This window comes from Chelon labrosus, assembly GCF_963514085.1.
Source record: "Chelon labrosus genome assembly, chromosome: 7".
NCBI lineage: Eukaryota > Metazoa > Chordata > Actinopteri > Mugiliformes > Mugilidae > Chelon > Chelon labrosus.
The window spans coordinates 23,691,207-23,711,402 of NC_140343.1; the positions used below are offsets into that span (position 1 = coordinate 23,691,207).

A 20,196-nucleotide genomic window follows, 5' to 3' on the forward strand; every position below is an offset into this window, starting at 1 on the left:
GAAAACTAATAATTTGTACAAATCTGTGAGGTGCAAAAGTAAGTGAACCCTTGTTTGCAGCACCTTTGTGCAGCAATAACAGCAACTACACGTTTCCTGTAACTTCTGATTAGTCATCTACAATGGCTGGGAGGACTTTTAGACATTCCTCAGTACAAAACCACTTCAGTTCTGAGATGCTGGAGGGTTTCCCATACATGAACTGCTTGCTTTGGGTCCTTCCATAAGTGCTAAATAAAACTTATCATAAATATTAGGGGTGTGCATCTCTCCAATATAAGACGATTCGATACGTATCTAGATACATGGGGTACGAAACGATTCAGGAAGGATACATTTTAAAAACAACCGATTCGATTCGATTCGGTAGGATTTGATCCGATCCGATCCGATCCGATTCGGTACGATTCGGTACGATTCAGTGCAATATGATGTAATCCGATGAGTCTGTGCAAATTCTCATTTGTCCAGGTCAAAGGCATCTCTAGGCAATTGAATCAGGTCAACTGGACTTGGTTTTTGTCTGTGAAGACGTTTCGCTCCTTATCCAAGTGGCTTCATCAGTTCGAGAGACTAGCAGGCAAGTCTGACTAGCCCGCAGACACAGACAAAAACCAAGTCCAGTTGACCTGATTCAATTGCCTAGAGAGTAATCCGATATAGTTCCTTGTTTAAAGTAGACATTTTACATTATGAATGATCCAAAATCAATCCTAAAAATGTGATATTGTTTACCTTCATAGTGATAAGTTTAATAGAGTCTCGCAAGATTTTTGCGGGAAAGAGAGAGAGAAAGAGAATAAGCAAGCGGGGCTTCCAGCTGTATTGCTGATATACCGTAAATTCCGGACTACAAGCCGCTACTTTTGTCACTTGCTTTGGACCCTGCGGTTTATTATGGATTGTTACAGCTAACGGTCACCAGGGGCGCACTATCATGGAAGCGCAGGAGCGAGACAGACAGTTTGCGCAGGTAACGAGAGCAAAACAAACCAAGTGAGTCCAAATGCAGTAGGTACTTGAGAGCTGCTTTTAAGTTAAAGGCGATCGATCTGGCTGACTTTTCTGGTATAGTAGGCTGGTTATTTTGATACAGTAAACGGCCGTGTTACTGCACCTTTACTGCTGTGTTGGCTGTTTTCGAAAAAGATGCTGGTTATTTTGTTGAGCAGCCGGGTTACTGCACTTTTGCTGCCAAAACGAATTAAATTTAGCCATTTAACGTTATTGCCTCGTCAAGCTTTGTAAGCTTTGTTTTTTGTTATACTGTACTACTACGGTACTGCAGGAAGTACGCTAGGAGCGCACCGTTGTATTATTTGTGCACTGCATGCACGAATGCTGTTTGTAATGTCAAAGATGTGAAAGTTTGATCGATTGATTGATTGAAAGATTTATTGTGTTTGTCAAATGTAAATGTAATGTAAATGGGACGCTTTGCGTTTCCAAACAGTCATTTCTGTCCCGACAATCCCCTCCATGGTAGAAGAAACCCTTACGGTAATTAAACATTAAAACACCAGCGGCTTGGGTGCGGCTTATAGTCGGGTGCGGCTCATGGAACAATCTGTAGTTTCCCCAAAATTTAGCTGGTGCGGCTTATATTCAGGTGCGCCTTATACGTAGTCTGGAAATTACGGTAATAACCCGATTCATAACTTTGTAATCGGGCCATCGACCGGTTCGTGGTACATTTAGATCGGTCCAGGGGCTTGTGTATCGATGCACTCACATCTTTTAAATCAAAACCGATTTCCGATTCATATCGGTAATTTGTTACACCCCTAATAAATATCTATGTAAATTCTAGCCTTCTGCTGTGAATTCTGCTCAAGAGACCCTCTTTTAAGCTTCATTTAAAGTTGTGCATTACTACAACATAGCTACCCCAAAACCTACGCCATAGCTACAGACCCTATGCTGAAGCCTATGGCGTAACCTGACATGCACCTCCCTAGAAATGTAACTACGCCGGGTCCAAAGTGTGTCTCAGCAGCCAGACGCGCAAACCTTGCTCAGTCTCCTATTAACCCTCTGCTCAGACATCTTCTTTTGCAGTTATTTCAGTACAACTGTTGATCCACTTTTATTAACTTCAGCTCCAACATGAGACCCGTGGTGGGAGGAAAAACCAAGCTTTGTGTGACGTGACATGAGGTGAGATAAAAAAAAACACCATTCATCAGTGTTTTTGCCTTTCTCTCTTGGTATAGAATTTTTCAAATGAAGAAATTTGGAGAAAATTTAAACCTGCCAGTTGTTCTTTAAGGTGATTTTACCCGTTTAATAGTTCAATAAGGAGAGATCAAGTAGGTGAAGAATGAACTTTTATCGAGGAAACATGGACATGAAGGTGCAAGATAATAGTTTGGCAGTTAGACTCTGAGAGTGGCAGTATCGTTGAACTGAATCTCAAACGATGCAGGCAAAATTAAATCAAAATTTTTAACCTTTAATATTCCCACAAAGGGAAATTGCAGTTCCTGCTATTTGAGCCATCCATTTGTTCACACAGTAGTGTGTACAGTTGGAGCAGTGGGCAGCAGCCTCTAAGGACCGTGCTCGGGGAGCAATGTGGGGGTTAGATGCTTGCTCAGGGCACCTCAGCCATGGACACGGCGAGAGGCAAACCTGGGACCCCTCTGTCCCTAGCTGCACCTCTAACCACTAAACCTCCCCCTGAAATGGGACAGGACCCCCCGGAGTCCAGACGTTGGTGGTGGTGGCTAAGAGAAAGTTGGCAGGAGGCTGAAGGTCAGAGACCTCTGATGAAGATGGTAAGGGATGACCATGGAGAGGCATAGATGGAGAGGAGGAGGGTTGTGCAACGGGCTGCCTGCAGATGGAGTAACTTTAAAGCGCAGGGACAAGGGAGTGATTGGCTGGGAGAAGGCGGGAAAATAGTTAATTGGATGGAAGCAGTGACGTGCCAACTGAGGACGGACTGATTTCGACAGCATGGGAAGAGATAAGGAAATAGAGCGACAGCCTACATTTACCTGAGGGGACAGATGTTCCTTATTGAACTTTCACCTAAGCTCCATTTAGTCACTGATCCAACAAATTGGACTCCACGCTTAATTTTGTTACAACAGATGACAGTATGATTTAAACATATGCACCCGTTGACTGATAGCAGAACAAAATTACATCAATTCATTATAACTACGGGCAAAATCATTTTCCATTCAAATTATTATTCGGAAATGGGTTCATGATAAAGCCTTAAAGGTGGTGGTGTGTGTACTATAAGTGAACACTTATCTAAACCATTTAAATATAGTTATATTCAGTAATTTAAGGAGAGACATTTGTGCTTTGTTTTAGGTTTGTGGCTCTGTGGCTAATGGTATCTTTCAACTGCAGGGAGATGAAGCTGTTATGTTCCTGCGTACACGGCTCACACCCAGTTTTATGCAGATGCTCATTTCACTGAATTCCTCCAGACCAACTTTCTACCATAATTATTGTGTGGCTGGGGGAGGTTGGGCTGGCTTAAAGACTGGGATAAATACAGCACCTTGAAGTAAACTGAATTATCTTTTAATCACTGGAATCGAGATTTGGACATATGTTATACGATATCATGCAATGATCCCGTGTTCTACATTATATTCTCCAACAGTTTCATTATCACACAGTGTGACTGGTTAAGTCAGTCTTATGTCATTGCTGAATGAGAGGCAATTGTGTGTACTAGCTGTAGTAGCTCTGTTTTACTCAGTGTGATACAGAAGTAGAACGCTTTATGTGGAAGTTGCTTGGTTATTTGTGTCCTTCTAAAAAGGAGAAGAGCATTTTTCAGCATCTCTACCAGACTATAAAAGTTCATTTAATCCATTATCTATTACCACTCATTCTTAGTGCATCGCGTGTGTGTATCATTGGGCGAGAGTCAGGGTACACCTTGGATAGGTCGCTAGTCTATCACGCGGCTAATACAAAGAGACAATACCATTGGCATTCACCTCCGCACCTACAACCAATTTAGAATCAATCGAATATCGTGAGTGAGTTTGGACTGTGGTAGGAAGCAGGGTCACCCACAACAAAACCCACGCATTTGCAGGAAGGACGAGCAAAGTACGCACAGAAAGGCCTCAGCAAACCAGCAGGACCTTCATGCTGTGAATGGACAAGGCTAACCACTGCACCTTGGTGCATTTGACGAAGAAAACTAAAAGGAACTCCTATCATATGTATCATTGCCCTGTTGTGCCATTGCGCAGTAGATGTGTTATATGAACTGGTCAAAAATTCCAAGCAGTCAGAAACGTTTTCTTATTTTTCTATAGAGTTTAAATTGGCAGAACAAAAGCTAGCTAGATGGATAGGTAAGCCAAGCCAAGTAGCTAGCTAATTATTTAGCTGAGCTAGTTTATCCATCGTTGTACAGCCAATCCTTCCCCCAGTGATTGTGTGTGGAAAAATGCAGCGTACGCCACGAATGCGGAAACTGTAGTAACTATGCCAAAATTGTTGCGCCACCTAGCATTGTTTCTGAGGGTGGATAACTGTATTATACACTACAGAGACACTTGCAATTATGCAATTATGGTACAATCATTTTTAAATGAAGAACAAACATCGTACAATCATAAGCATCGATTTAAGTAGATCAGTAACATACAATTAAATAATTTTGGTGTGACACTTAAAACACAAGTAACATACACTTTAGTAGTGCAGACGCTTTCAATTGAAAGCTACGGTCCAAAAATAGCTATGAATTAATCATAGGCTACAACTGAGCGCTATAAACGCATAACTGGTTTATTTATTTTTATTTTTATTTATTTATTTATTTTATGTAATATTTTGTCGTTTTTTTGTCGTTACCGCCAAGCCAGAGACCGACGACTACACAATCCTTTTCCATACTGCGACACCCATTTTGATGTTTATGTGACTGGAGTGTGCTTCCTGCAGAGAGGAGCTCAGGCCTACCTCATTTTCGCCTGCCGGGTCACCCGCTCTGTGTTTCAGTCTGAAGCCGTTGGCTGCTACTGAACCGTTTGGCTCTTTTCTCTACTAGCGAGCAAACCTACATTCTAGACCCAACTGTACATCCAGCTCATTTTTAAGGGGATTTATCACTGTATATGCCCGTGTATCCAAAACACACCGGTCATTGGGGATTCCTAGCACCGGCTGGTCGGGTCTGAAGCCCGTTATAACGCTTTTTTCGAGGTTTAATCAGAGCTAGAAAAACAACGGTGGTGGAGGAGGAGATTCCATATTAGGAGCACAGAGGAGAAGACACCCCCCTTGTGTGATTTGGAGCTTTCGGTGAGTGTTTATCTTATTTTTACACCATTATTGCCGTTATAAATGATACCCGCGTGTAGAGTGGTCACGCAGGACTCTAGATGCGAGGTTTGGTCGTGTTATTGCGCTGTTTTGAACGTTTATTTTTATATTTTCTCTCGGGGGTGGGGGATGGGCAGCCTCGGCGCGTGAGTAGGCGCGCGTTGTCGCGTGCACGTGTTCGTAGGGCAGTTCTCGTGCGTGGTTTGTGTTTGTGAGCGCGCCCTTCCTTCCTGCAACTACTGCTAGCTGTGAATTAAAAGTACTTAAGCGATTTTAAACATTTAACCGTGATCATAATATGTAAAGTATACGGCTCATGTTATTATACTTAACACAAAATTAAATTAAAATAAAGTGTAGGAGAAAAAAACTTTTTAAAATTGTGCTTTAAATTTGTATTATTTTGTGTAAATTAAGATACTTTTCAGTCACTATTTTGTTTCGTTATTTCTTACTTAATTTGAATACTTTGTGTTTGAAGGCACTTTGGACTTAACAGCATTAAAATAAGTTTGTATTTGTAGAAGCGTCAGAATGGTTATGAAACAAAACTGAAAGTTAGCATTTTTTTGTCCAACAGTTGTACCAGTTGCTACACAATGATCCGTTGTACTGTAGAAGGATCATATGTATACTAGCAAAGTTTGAGTAAAGGCAACACTTCAACCATGGTTATCTGCAATGTACATTTGGTTCACAAATGTGCCAGAGTTCATTGTATTTGTTTGTGTCCTCTACTTTATTACCTCTGTGCCAGTTTGATTGAAACCTTACTAGAGTGCTGTGCAGCTGGTTGCTCCAAAGCCATGGGCGGTGTGGTGGTGGTGGTGGTGGGGAGGGGTGAACACACACACACACATCCACACGCCCAGGAGGGCCACTTGCCAACCTTGTGAAGCACAACTCAATGACACAATGTACCAGTCCCAGATAAGCCTTCAGTGCCTCTGCTAGGAAGGAAAAGTCTGGTAATTCAGAGTCTGTTTAGCCAGAGTTTAAATTCACAGGCTAATTAGATTATGGTATTTCAAGGTTTTAATGTACATTTTCGTGGAACACACACCTTCTTACTTTTGTTGAATGTTTGTAAAATTATTCTGGTGCCTGCATGGCATTGTGGTCTGATTAAACACTGAAGAAAACAATATTTAAAACAGGAAATGGAAACGCTAATGTTTTGAGAGGTGCTGAATTCGTTATTTAATATACTGGCGCATCTTAGAGTTAGGGATGGGCAATATGGCCAACAATTTGAATAAAATTGTGTTTCAGTGTTATGGACGAGTTACGATTGTTACATTTTTTTCCTGTCTGCATAAACTTGAAAAAAAAATAAATGTTAGCAACACTCGCTGGACTGCCAGTGTGCGTTATTAAAAAAATATATGTATTTCAAATAAGATAAAGCACCACAGGAGAATATTTGGAACCAGATGGTGTTCAGTGCTCTGTCCTTGTCAATTCAGCATCATAACAAACACAGACTCATTGACGACGCAAGCAACTTATTTCCTGATTGTTCCGATTTCCACTGTAGGCTTTAACATCGGCTGGTAGAACAGGTATTTTGTGCTGCGGCTTTTGATTCCAATAGACATTTTACAACCTTTACACAGCACAGTGGTCTGTTCCAAGTTGGACCTTGGAAAAAGAAACCATGTCCATATCACAAAGTACTATCACCTGCCTTTGGTATTATATTGTTGACTTCAGCATTGACTTCTACCATGATTCAAGTTCGCTGCTGACTGGCAGAGTAGTTGTGCAGGTGTGTCCAAGGAAATGGCAACAGTCAATGTTATTGTTATAACTATGGAGAACGGCTGGGCTTGGCATTTGAGCGTCATCAAATGAAGCAGTAATCTGTAATATTTGTAAATTTTATCATTCAAAAACTCTTCAATTGCTTGAATCGAAATGGATGTACTGCCCAGCCCTGCAAGGAGTACATTATCACACATAAGATCGGATATGTAATGTTTAAGTTGTGAATATTTGAAGATTAGTAATAATATATTTGACGTAGATAACTTACATAAGTCATTGCATGTATTTTTTGTCATTTGAAGTCTAATTCATAGGTCTGCTTGACTCCAGGGGTCCGTGAGGGTTTGTGTGACGTAAAGTTCCTCATTGTCATTGTCAGCTGATGTCAGTCTTTGTGGTATCATCGTGCAGCTTCAAAGAGAGAACGTGTGGCGACACTTCCTTAAGAAAGTGATGACACTGTTGATAGCTTTGTGTGTTACGCAAGGACACCTTCCAAACAAAGACATATGTACATATGCTATATAGTCTGTATAAAACACACACATAACCTCTATGTGAAAAATGGTATCCTGTGCCCATAATTATGGCTGGGGTCCGACCTGCAGATGTAATGTGGGTTGCCGCATGTGTTGAGCCCCGTCTGCTACTCTTCTGAACATCTTGCATATTTGGAGGCTATACTCTTTAGTCATGCCTAAACCGACTGACGTCTAGCAGCAAAATATGTATAATTTTGTATGCAGATGTTGAAATTGGGACAGACCATTCTTAACCATTGGACCATTTACGTATTTTATTTACAGTTTGCCTGTCCAGGCCTGGTCTTCATGTTGTCACTTTGAACCATGCTTTAATCACTGATGACGCCTACATAAATACGTCGATTTCTATAGAATATGTCGATACTGCAGTATGTGCTAAAAAAGCCCTTACCCTAACATCAAAAGTGAAGAAATTCCTTAGAACTGAGACTGAGAAGCTTAAGAGACGCTTATATCTTGCAGAGGGTATTAATACGATCAGTAACTCAGAACTGCCGGAAGTCCTAGAAGACGATGAAGTGGTTGAACAGTTACTAAACTTGAAACTACTCCCAACTGTAGCTAAACTGCTGAATATTTGGACTATTACATTGAATTTAGTGTGATAGTGTGATATTGAGACTGATGTACTCTGGTTGTAACTGTTGTAGCTTGCTTTCCACAGCTGTATTGCTGCATAGGCCGCTTCCCTGTCATTTCCCCAAACTATGACGCAGACGAGGTTTATAACCACCCGATTGTGTGTATGTTATCTGAGTATCAAAAAAATTTGTGGTGTTTAAAAATAATTTTGTATTATTAACTAATTTCAATGGCTGTTACCGGTTTAGTGACACCAGGCTCAGGCAGATCTTTTTAGCAGCGTACAGTTTGTCTATTTGCTGAGAGTAGGTCACAGTCATCTCCCCCCACTAATGATATAATGCAAGATATGAAATAGAGCAAGCCCTGACTGGTCGGTGTCCAGTATGTGCCATGGCCAAGTTATGTCAAGAACTTATGACCTTGTAATCGTCTAATCTGATACAGGGACAAAATATGGAATGTGAACTTGGTATTAATCACAATGAATTGTTTTTAAGTAGCCCAACAATGAATCCCCCATTTTGTAAAGCCTTCTTTTGTTGACAATATTGATTCAACCTTATGGTCATCCTGGAGGTTTTAGTTTGTGGCAGTGTTAAATTATGAGTTTCTAGAAAAGTAGAAAAGCTCCAGTGACAGTGATAGTTGTTTATAAAACTCCTTACAGCAGTAACATGTAAGTAACAGGTGACTTTGTGTTATCAACTTGCCATGCATTTCTTTGCATCTTTCATATTTCCTTTCACAATGTATTTTGATGAATTACTGTAACTTGTTAGCATGCACTGAATTAAATAGGGACTGTTGCCATAGTTGGTAAAATCACTGGGCTGGATATAGAGAAAAAACATAAAATTTGATTGGATAGATTTGCTTAAACCACCACATACATTTTTTTACAACTCATTTATGAGCGATGTGCTGTGTGTCACGGCTATCAGATGGGCAGCTTGTGTCACGTAAGCGGAGCGAGAATGTGAGTGAGGCTCTTCGGCAGCAGCTCTGTCATGATGTCAGTTGTCTGATTTATTTTAAGACTGAGAGAAAAAAGCAAAACATTCCAGTACAATTTATGCAGTGCGAGCATTTTGAACGGTGGCAGCAGTGTTGGAAACTCAGACACCAAGAACTTGGTTAAACACTTGCAGAACCATCATGGAAAGGAGTGCGTGCAGATAGCGTATTATGAACAGAGTAGTATTGCCTGGTAGCCAATGTTGCAGTATTCTCATTGGACATGAGAGAGTGCTATGTAGCCACCTGTTTTTGGAAGCGATGTAATTTAATGAGTTGAATTTATTGGAAGCCTCAAATTACAAAAGTATGAAGTATGTACATAGTGTCTTTGAATGGTTATAATTAAATTCCTGTACATTTTACGATTTCCTAAGCTGATGCAAAACAAGAAACAGGCAAAGATTCATGGGAATCTAATAGCTATGTGTGCTAGACCTCAGCCGTCTATGACCTGACTGTATCTGACAGTCAGAGGGTGACTGATTGAGTTCAGGCTTCACTTGTATATTTAGACTGAGTAGAAAGATATATATTCAAATCAAGAACAAGTTATCTCTGTAACATAGAGATGTGAATACTCATAAGTGAAGCAGAGCAAAAGTTGAGAACAGGACACAGGAATATGGTTGGCTACAGAGCTGGCAGCTGAGTCACGTTATCTGCACAGGGCACATTGATTAGATGGCCTTAATAAATCATAGAGGAAGTGTGGTAGAATAGTACGGTTATGTAACCAGTGCTCTGCAGTGTTGTGAATAGGAGAGGGAAAGACAAAATGGACTGAAGTGTAGTGAGTGAAAATGTCTTCCATAACTATGTAATGAGCGACATGATGATGACAAGACAAGTATGGAACTACCCTGGATCCTGTACATGTGGCAGACGGAGAGAAATATTTGCCATAGTTTGGAATAAGTGAGACATGCCTCAAAACTTGCTGTTTACAGAGTCAGTATTTCCTCAACCTGATCCCTCAGTTGTTTACTCTTTACATGGATGCTAAAATAATAATGATAAAATGAAAAAAATATATGCTTTTACATTCCTCCCCAAACGTAAATGTTTGATATGCATCCCGTGGTTTTGCCTGCTGTGGAGCTTAGATTTTTTTCTGAAATGTAACAAAAAATATGGTGTTTTCCTCCACAAGTATTGGCTACACTGAAGTCACTGCTGCCTACCGTGCGATAAATGAAATAATTATCTTACCTTATCTTATTTGTTTTTTCAAACACTTTGAACTACTAGTATTTTGCTCCCGCTGTTTTGCTGCTGCTATGTTTCCGTACTTTCTGGAAACCCTGATAAACAGAACTTTGGAACGCAGATAATTGTAAGCTCATGCAAACATTCAAACTTTGTTGTCATTAAGTTCAAAGTGGTGCAGCGTAGTGGTGTAGTAAAAACCCTTGTGGGATTACTCCGGGAGCTCCCACTTCCTCCCACAGTCCAAAGACATGCTTGTTAGGTTTATTGGTCATTCTAAATTGGCCATAAGTGTGCACTGTTTGTCTTTCTATGTTCGCCCTGTGATAGACAGGCGACCTGTCCAGGATCTCTTGCCTCTTGCCCAGTGATAGCTGGGATAGGCTCCAGCCCACAATGACCCTCTTGAGGATAAGTGGTAATAGATAATGAATTAATAAATCAGCACACTTCTCAAAAATCCCATTCCCTACCAGAAAAAAATACTATAAATCCAGTTCAAAGTAATTTATTAAATCTTATTCTCAATCTATGGACTGAACAACTTAAAAAGTTGCTCACTGAACAGCTTAAAAAGTTTTTCAGTGAGCTGACTTTGTATTGATTGTTTAAAGATAAAGTGAATAGAAAAATGGTTTTAGTATGGTTTGCGGTTGAATAGTGAAACTAGATCTCCGTACTCAGTTTTCACATAGACGTTTTGAGTTGTGAATTAATTATGACTGCTTTCCACATATAGGGAGGTCCAGCTTTTTATGCATGTTGGTTAATTATCATGGAACAGAGCCATCGCTAATATGCTTGTACATGCCTGTGTGACAAGTCCAAATATTTGCCATGAAAAAGTTGTATTGTTGTAAGGTGTTGCCTTAAAGGCCCAATATCCAGTTCACTTCTGTTGGATCAGGTCCTGCTGTTTGTCGCTCTGTATGGATTTGTGGACAGCATTTATGTCACGTGGCGTCTTTTGGCCACTTGTAAGTATATAGTAAATTAGCATTAGTGCAAGAGGTGGTTTATTTGAGTCGGCTAGTTGGCTCGGGGCGTGGACAGGTTTTCTCTAGGGGTATTAGTACGTCAAATGAAGTATGGTATACACTTGGGTTTTGGTTTCATGGTTTGATACGTTTATAGTACCTGAGAGGAAACTAAATAGATGCATAAAATTACATTTTTGGCATTGTTTTTTTAATTTTTTTGTAGGAATGCTGATTAACACATGTTCTACAAGGGCAGGGTATTACTTCTGAGTTCCTGGATTGATTTAATTTTGACTCACAAGGTCTTGATTAGATTTAATTTATTATTATTTCATTTATAAAACTATTTTGCTCAGTTATGAAAGATATTTTCAAAAAACTTTGTCATTGGTCTCAGTTTTGTGATATTTAACCTCGAGTTGGTACATCTTGCATATGGCTTGTCTTTAGTCCAGCTTTTCTCTGACATTATTCTTTTATTAAATCCAAAATGCCGCCACACATCAGCTTTCAGGTCTGACGATGCTCTCAGAGTTGTACCTCCTGTCATGTGTTGGATCTTCCTTGCATGTGGACTAATTTTTTAATTCATTGCGCAATCCTGTAAGACTAGTCATGCTAAACAGGACATGCATGACCCCAGCAAGTTTGTAATGAGAGGATGAAGAAAATGGTACATAATTAAAAAATTCAAACATTTTATGAATCGATGTCGGATCTTTGAGATAAAGATGGATTTAAATCAGAAATTGATACAAGCGACATTAACGTTGCACAGTGTTAGGTGCAATGTGAAGATGCATTTAAACAAGAATTAACAAATGAAATTATTGACTTTGAGTAGACTGTATGTAATTCCATCCTAAAAGGAAAACTGTTGCCGTTTATAGATGCTTCCTCGGTTTAAGTTATTATCTGAGCTTTGTGTGGGTTTCCAAAATGGCTAATATCAGGACCAGAGATAAATTAATAAAGAAAATACTTGTGTGCTTTCAGACTTCTTGTGCTCATTTCCTCCCACATTTTTGTATCACATGCACACACAACAAACAGTGCTGTTTGGGGTTAAGAACTGTGCTACAAATGATGTTGGTGTTTATGTGCATACAGAGTGCGAAACTAAGATCGGATCCTAAGTCATTGCTAAGCCTGGCGTAGCCAGACTCAATTCTTATTATATTACGAATCAGGTATTCCATCGTTGAGATTTCATTATGAGGCGTGTTTCAACTGAGAATGAGATGAGATAATGGGATAATGAATAGTCCCATCTACTAATCAGAGCCATTTTGTTGTGGACAAATCTAACTCCACAGCACTCAGGTGATGTGTATGGCTTTGTCACAGTCACTCCTCTGTCTATCACCACATAAAGCTTTCACAAATGATTTGATTGCCCTGGGAGATCTTTGCTGGAGCATAATCTGTTCCCAATGGAGCAACTCCACACCAACTTTTCACTGCAAACATTTTGTGGGCAGTTGGCTCGCTTCCAGGCTAGTTATTGTTACCATATTTGTGAAGGAAGTCTGGCAGCACATGCTGCACAATGCTAAATAGGTAGCTCACTGAATCGTGACAGTGTGGGCCAGTTGGAAAAATACAACATTTCTGAAAATACAACATTTCCCCCAACTTATCTGCTTTCTGCCTCTGAGCCTGAGCCTGTCATCCATCCTGTGTGCTCTTGGAAGTGGAAGCTTGTGCGTAAGGTCGTAGAAGGGGGTGCACGGCCAAAAAGTTTTGGGAACCACTGTGTTAGTATGCTCAATATTTAGTTCCTTTTCACTGCATTTGTTCAGAGAATGTGAAAGACTGTAATATTTGTGATATTTTAAGTGGTCACACACTCACATACTGCATGCACATTTAAGCTTGCTTACATGCGTGCATACATGTGTTCACTCAAGCGCACACACACTTGACAACAGTCACATGGTGTGTGTGGCAAACCCTAGGGGTCAAGTTCAACATTGTGAAGAATGCATCAGCTGCCCTCCCCCCTTCACTAGCAAGACTTTGAAGTTTACAGGCCCGCGTCTCCTTTTTCCCTGTGCTGCAGAGTGACCCAGGGTGATTATGTGTACCCTGCAGCCTCCGCCACAACCTCTGGGGAAAGTCCCGGTTCACAATTTTGTTGAAGGAATTAGAATGCTGAATCATAATCAGCAATCATGATATAATCCAGAATTTTATATTAGGTCCCAATAATAATTACTCAATATGAAGACTGAATTACTGCCTAGTTAGTGACTGATCCAGCATCACAATGACCTGTTAAACGATCTCGTGTTGAGATTGGGGTTGTTTTGTTCGGTGTCTTGTGAATTACTCAGATACTTAAAGCAAGAGAGCTTATCATTAACTTACTGGCCAAAACTAAAGTAAAGCTAGACAATTTTCTAATATAAGCTGCATCAAAATCATCAATAGCTGTGGTTTTAAATAACTGCCGCCTCCTTTTTTTCCTGTTGATAACACTGGTCCAGCAGGGTTGGCCAGTCAGTACACACACACACACACACGTTCACACGCACCAGGTACAGTAACTTATCAGTATAGTAGATATGGAAAGTTTTATGAATCATTTCAAAGGAAAGGCATGGCTATTTTGCTAACTGCAATAGTGACATCCCAAAGTCAAATCCCACTCTTTGTATGACTTGTTTCTCCTATTCCCTACAATGAAAGCAGAGTATCCTCCTCACCTTCTTCAAATTGTAGTCAACTGTTGGGTGTCTTTTAGTAGGCTCTCAGAGCCAGCTTGTTGCGTAACTTCTAGCTGGAATTGTACCGTGAATTCCTGCTGTAGGTCCCTTCTCCGCCTTGTCCTCCTCCTTACGTTTTGTGTTTTTGTATTCTTCATGTATCTTACAGTTCAAAGGTTGTTTGTCCCAGATGGGAATGCACCAGTACAGTTCTAGTCCTTGCCCTGCCTTTATCATATAGCATAAAACATTCAGCATCATGTTGATTGCTTGTTGTCAGCCATGGTTAGTTTTGTCATTACAGTGTGGATATGTAGCGTGACTGAAATCTGAGAATGAGACTGGTCTTATCTATTAGTAGCTGAGCAGTATTTTAAATTGATTTTTATAGTGCGTTTCTACCTATTGCTGCTCAAAGTGCTTTAGAGTCACAATGATGCATCTACCCATTCATTCATACACCGGCTCAAAGGACACTTTGAACCTCACTGCTAGGGGATCAAACTGCTAACCTTATGGTTTGTTGAAAACTTGCTCTACCTACTGAGCCACAGTAGACAGAAGCTAAAATATTGCAGATGTATCACATTAAAATGCACCAAAATAGGGCTCACGTATATATTATCCTTTATACACCCAATATAATAAAAATGCGTTTTTTTCTGAGGCTTTTTGTCATTCAGGTGTTTTACACTGTTGAAGTAGATGGCAGGGGAGATACTGTAGTAAAAGACTATCAAAAACGTCATGTTTGCTTTTTCTAACCCCACAAAATAACTGTGCTAAAGGTTACTGCTATAGATAGTGGGCTAGTTAGTAGGCTGCTTATTCTTTTGCTCTTGCTCTGCACAGTTCGACCTTATTGTAGTATGAACTTCCAAAATTAAAGCTGAGACCCAAAATGTCCGACAGCCGGTCAGACAGTCTACAGTAATAACATTTTTGTGACTTGGATTTAATGTTTTACTACGCAGGGTTTGTCCCTCTGAGGCAATGTTTTTTTACTTCATGAGAGAGAGAAGCCAAGGTGTGTTTAACTCCAGCTAAATGTCAATGGGATCTTTGTAGTGCTCTGATATATTGTATTGCATTACCATCAAGGATTGCCAGGGCTCAGTGTGGAAATGCTTCAGAAGTTGATCTGTGTATCTGTAATGCTGGGTTGAATCTGCTTGATCTGTCATAGGTTGGGCGTGGCTCATACAGCTTTGAATTGACAGCTTTAAGAGAAGACTGATCTCCTCATAGATATGTGGCATTAACATGGATTTAGGCGTATGACCCATGTTCATAATGTGACATTGTTGCTGAGTGGCCTGTGGTCTATAAAGCTCCAGTTAAATTTAATGGAGCAGTGAGTCTAGAGATTTAAGTGGCAATAACTTGTCTTTAAATAGAAAGGGACAGTGCTCTAGGGAATTGTCAAAATGATTTTAAAACAAAGAAAATGACCAACTATATTTTGCTTTATTTTGATGTTGCTATTTTTATGGTGGAGTTGCTGTGTCAGGTTACGTCCTGGAACTTCTATTTATTCCACTGCTGGACTAGTTGTGCTTTACTAGGTCATCTTTGCAACTTATGCTCACAGTAATGGATGTATTAAAAAATCAGAATCAAGATGGCAACCCTGTCTTTTACTGTTGCCCCCTGCAAAAGTAAGAGCAGGATTTAAAAAAAATCAACAAAATCAAGACGTAGTAACAGATTTTTGCAGTCGGTGTGAGTCACTGTTGGTATCCTGCATCAGTGTGGTGACTACGCAAACACAGCAGTGCTCCTGGGGCTTTGCTGCTGCAGCCACAGCTAAACACACTGACTGTGGCTGTCCTACCTGTGATTGATCAGTGGATGTGCACAGCCCCGTGGCAAAGCAAAATAAAACTGCCAATAAAGACAGGTGCTTTGTGCTGTGTCATGCTGTCATGCTAAAAAACCAGTGGGCACAGTAGTAAGGGTAGTACGAATTGTTGTCACTGTCGGTATGTTTCATAAAAGTGTATAGTAGAACTGACATACTGGGATTTGCACATCAGCATTCTTTGACAACAAAGCCGTCAGCAACAAAAGCACACAACACCACACAGAGTGCTGTATTTAATAGACAGGCTTGTGTACTTGATGTTTTTTCCAGTGCAACCTTGTGGATTTATACTCAACATTTCTGGGCCGGATTGAGTATGTGTTTACATTGTCATTACATTACTTTTTTTAAATTTATATGTGAAGGACAAACAATACAAAATTATTTTATGTAGCGAATTGAATTTATGTTTCCGTTGTCTCAGGCTGGTCTCTCAGGTCAGTATTTGGTATTATCTTATAATTTTTCATGAATCTGTATTGGTCAAGGCAGTTCAATCGAATGTCTGCATTGGAAAAATCACAGGGCTTTGGTTATGACACTTTTTGAGAATTGGCGTGACTGTGTTTTCACACACCACACCCTTGTTTGGCAGTGTTCCCCTCCCCCAGCTCATGTGGCCAGTGGGCCTAAAAACCACTTAAAAACTGAAACTGTTCCATTGTTGACACTGATATAAGCTGCATTGGATGACAACAAGGGCTCCACTTCTCTAATCCTAAAAAGTTAAACTACCATGAGAGCCAAGCTGTGGTATTTTGGCAGACTGACTTTGTTGAATTAGTGCTATGTTTTGTCAGTGCTGAAAAGAAAACCATATGTCGTTTACTTGCTGACTCCGTTAATCTAATCTCACCAGTTTCTGTATGTGTCTTCCTTTGAACTTTTATCTAGCTGGGGCTGAGGGATCAGCAGGAACTGCCTGATACACTGCCTGGCCAAGAAAAATGTCACTACCTGGATTTAACTAAGCAAATTGGTACGAGCCTCCTATTGGATAATTACTGCATGGGCGATTATCTTTCAACTGGCAACAAATTATTTAACCCCAACTGATGCAATGAGTAAACGACCATGTCAAAAGACACATTCCGTGGTCGTGGAAAAGATGTTAGTCTGTTTGAGAAAGGTCAAAACATTGGCATGCATCAAGCAGAGAAAACATCTAAGGAGTTTGCAGAACTGTCCAACGCATTATTAAAAACTGGAAGGATAGTGAGGAACCATCGTCTGAGGAAGAAATGTGGTTGGAAAAAAATCCAGATTGATCGTGATCAGCAGTCACTTAATATTTGGTGAAATCATATTGAAGAAAAACAACAGTAGAACTCAGGGCTATGTTTAATAGTGAAAGTAGGAGCATTTCCACATGTACAATGCGAAGGGAACTCAAGGGATTGGGACTGAACAGCTGTGTAGCCTTAAGAAAACCACTAATCAGTGAGGCTAACTGGGAAAAAGGCTTTAATTTGCTAGGGAACATAAAGATTGGACTCTAGAGCAATGGAAGAAGGTCATGTGGTCTGATGAGTCCAGATTTACCCTGTTTGAGAGTGATTGGTGCATCAGCATAAGAAGAGAGACAGATGAAGTGATGCACCCATCATGCCTAGTACCTACTGTAGAAGCCTGTGGGGGCAGTGTTATGATCTGGGGTTGCTGCAGTTGGTCAGGTCTAGGTTCAGCAACATTATGTGCCCAAAGAATTAGGTCAGCTGACTACCTGAATATACTGAATGACCAGGTTACTCCATCAATGGATTTTTTCTTCCCTGATGGCACGGGCATATTCCAAGATGACAATGCCAGGATTCATGGGGCTCAAATTGTGAAAGAGTGATTCAGGGAGCATGTGACATCATTTTCTCACATGGATTGGCCATCACAGAGTCCAGACCTTAACCCCATTGAGAATCTTTGGGATGTGCTGGAGAAGGCTTTGTGCAGTGGTCAGACTCTCCCATCATCAATACAAGATCTTGGTGAAAAATTAATGCAACACTGGATGGAAATAAATCTTGTGACATTGCAGAAGCTTAGTGAAACAATGCCACAGCAAGGCTATCCAGCGAAATATTAGAGTGTTTGACCTTTTTTTGGCGGCAACTTTTTTTTTGGCCAGGCAGTGTAGTAGTCCATAATAAAATAAAATTATAAATACTTTTGTGGCCAGCCCACTTCCAGCTACCCCTATATGAGTCTGTCAGTGTTAAGCTTTCTCTTTTTACACTACTCTTAATGAAGGCAGATGTAAAAATGCAGGTACTTCACATTTAATGTTTGATCAAAGAGATGACTGTTGTGACAGCCTTGTGTTGTGTATCTTAAACCTGGCATGCCAGGGCCACGTCCTCCGGCAAGTCCACTGCAACCTTCAACACTAGTTTCGAGCCACATCCAGCTACTCCTGTTTGCTGTCTTTGTGGTTATGATGTCTGCTTTGCTCTGCAGCCTCACCAACACTGTAGATAGGCAGCCAAGACAGGATGATGGGAAAGACAGAGGAATCAATGGAAACAATGAGCAAAAGGCACAATACACAGAGGAAATTAAGGTCAGGGAAAACAAAGAAGGAAGCAGTGAGCTAAGAGAAAGCGCTTGAAAAAAATCTTAATGTTCAGTGATTTCAAATGCACGGCATTATGCAATCCAACAATGCTCAAAAAACACTGTAGACTTCGGCCTTAATAATAACCACAGAGCTGAGTTGCACTTTCACTCAAAATGGAACATTATAGGCTTTGCAGAGCTAGTGATGATTGCAGGGCAAAGCAGTGTATTGCTTTACATTTTGATAAAAGCTACCAACTGCAAATGTGTGCAGGGAACAAGCTCTACTGATGCGTTGTTGTCTTTCTGTCTCTGAAGACGTGAACCATTGTTCAGACATCTGAATGAGTGTCAGTCACATGATCAGGCCATTCGCTCTCCGTGTGCTGCTGGCTGTTGCTGTTAGCTCTTTTTGCCTTCAGTCGGGTTATTTTAGATTAGAAAATATTTCTTGTACTCTCCCAGATTATCACTCTTTGTCTCTAGGAAGTCATGTATGAATTGAATGAACAGTTTTGTTGTAACAAATGCACTGATGTGTAAATAAATTATATAATTTTTTGTTGATCTGGTTACTACTTTGCTGACATGTGACATGTCACAGCTGTGACACAGACCATGCATGTTGTGTTGTGCGCACTTGATCATATGTAGTGGACAAAAATGGTGAAAACTACAAATTGCAATTTCCTAAAAGTTAAACTAATGCAGCCAGATAGCTTGGTTTGTTCAGGAAACAGACCTGAAATACAGTATATTCAGTTTATTCTCATGGTAGGTATATCATACTGGCAATCAGATGCTTTTATTTGGCATTTTAGTGACATACATAGGTATCCACATGCAGGTGTACAAGCTAAAATAATAGTTATAATTCTTATAATAAGAATTATTCAGATATTACTCCTTTGCAGTGCGGCAGCCCAACAGTTCTGAAGGGTACCTTTTAGATTTGCCAGAGAACAGTTTCTTTCCTAATCTGACAAGAGCATTAATGAATACAAATACGAAAGAAAACGGACTGAAATTTAAATTGTGCAGATATTCATGTTCATATTTTGTGCTCCTACCCAGTACATGCATTTTCTCACTTACACAAAATTGTGTGAAATGATAAATAATTCTAATTTAAAATGTGTAGACTGCCATAAACAAACCGTGCACTTCTCTTTTAGAGGTCTGTGAAATGTGTCGAAGGTTTTGTACAGACACTTGAACAGAAACTCTGAAACTTATGTTGTGAAAATACATGACAAATGCTGTGATGCATGCTGTTTGACCTATGTGTGTGCATTTGCTTTCCCTTACTTAATTCAAATGCATTTAACTGAGATTTAAACTCCTTTTTGCAGGTTTTGGCCCATGATACAAGGCCCTGACTGAAAATACCAGCGGTGCATACAGACTTGCTACTGTGGTGAGTGATCTACAGCCTGGTTGGCTGTAAAATATTTCTGCCTGTTCAAAACATTGGCCAAGCAGACTATGCTTTCAGATCCTAGAGCCAGTGTAAGTACATAGATACAGTTAAGATGCACTGAACTGAACAGTTGTGGATGAGCCGTCCTACACGTATAATTGCACACATACAATCAGCTCACATATGACCTGAAAATGTATTTGCGACTGAACTCCTATAAAGGATGAGTGATTCAGGTAGACTA

General features: G+C 40.2%; 1 protein-coding gene across 1 annotated transcript in view; it reads left to right on the forward strand.

Moving 5' to 3' along the window:
• Positions 1-4,896: 4,896 nt before the first annotated feature.
• The window catches only part of tbl1xr1a (TBL1X/Y related 1a), a 41,369-nt gene continuing 26,069 nt past the window's right edge, over positions 4,897-20,196 (forward strand). Inside the window, exons 1-2 of the mRNA XM_084547944.1 lie at positions 4,897-5,289; positions 19,885-19,949. The gene's annotated coding sequence lies outside the window, so the exon portion shown is untranslated. The remainder of the gene's footprint in view (positions 5,290-19,884; positions 19,950-20,196) is intronic.